The following is a 1,519-nucleotide window of genomic DNA, read 5'->3' as shown; positions in this document are numbered from 1 at the left end:
GGAATACCCATCTCTACAAAAAAACAGGATACAAATGAAGGACCTTCTTGTTGCATAGGGCCTGCTTTACTTTGGTCTTAACCATCCACCAGAAAAGTACAAAAATGATGTACAAGAAGTAAAGCCATGGTGCTATGTTGAGCTGTAGGGGACTCAGGCCAACAGTTTCTGACATTGTGAGAGAAGAGGAAGACATAATACTCTTATGTGAATGACTCACGGCGATTGCTTGGCCAATGTGCTCTCTGTGAAAGGATGAGAGAATGTTTTCTCTCCATGGGACTCTTGTTAGGCACATTCTCCATCATCGATCACTTTCCTCTTTGGCCCCATAATGTCCTTGATCAGAAAATTTGGGACACTACCGAGTTACACGACTTTATAGTACAAGTTCTCTTATGTCCTGAGTCTGAATTGACCTTAGAAGGCTAGGGCCAAATTGTTGGCTTGGCTTTCCTTGCAGCCCTCCTTTTTCTCTAATTTTGGTCTGCAAACTTAGGTTGTTAACCATCCAGAAAACAAGTTTATTGTTATTATCCAACAACATAGTCTGTTAAGATTAACCTATATGCCTGCATATCAAACATCTTAGGCATAATATGGAACAGGTATTTTTCATCAAGTATTGATATGTTTAACTTTAAGTCCCTACAGAATATGACAAAAAATTTAAAAATTGGAATATATTTTAAAAAATAGGCATAAAGAATTATATACTTCTGTTTGCACATAAGTCCAAAAATCTCACCATATACATACTTGAAGCAGGACAGTCCCACCATATTCGTTTTCCTCTCTCTTATTTTCCTTCACCACACCCTTCTTCTTGAACATCCACCTATCTGAGAGACATCATAGCAGCAACTGGCATGTCATGACAAGCAGCCCATATTCAGAATATCAGAATGGCAGGCACTCCAAGCATGAAACTACTATTACAAATTACCATCTGCAGTGCAGTAGCATAGTTCACAGGTATCAGTATAAATAGCTAGTCAGGGTGCGAATTTTTCCAATTAACTGCTAGATTAAGAAATCTTCTGGAGATCCTCAGGATCATTGCCTTGGTCATCTTCTACATATGACTGTATGGCTTGACTTATTCATGTTTCCTAGCTCTTCTCCTTTCCCTCTCTTGATTAGTTAGTCCTTGAGATCCTGCTTTCTTTTTACTGGTATTATATCTTTCTATTTGGATTTCTTCTTTTGAGTTCTTATACTAGGGAGACTACATAATATTTACACATGTATGTCTGGTTTACTTCACTTATGAGTATATGTTCAACTGGCATCCACTTCAATATAAAGTCTTGCAGTTTATCACTCTTAATAGCTGAATAATACTCCATTATGTAAAAATACCACATCTTTTTCAGCCATTCCTCAGGTGATGGGCATCTCGTTGGTTTCCAAGATTTCACTATCACAAATTGTGCTGCTATAAACAAAGGCAAATATATATCACTATCATATGATGTTTTCAGATCGTCTGAGCAAATTCCCAGTAGAGGAACAGCTG

The sequence above is a fragment of the Octodon degus genome, unplaced genomic scaffold (assembly GCF_000260255.1).
Source record: "Octodon degus isolate 3935 unplaced genomic scaffold, OctDeg1.0 scaffold00495, whole genome shotgun sequence".
In the NCBI taxonomy this organism is placed as follows: Eukaryota; Metazoa; Chordata; class Mammalia; order Rodentia; family Octodontidae; genus Octodon; species Octodon degus.
This window is presented reverse-complemented; position numbering follows the sequence as displayed.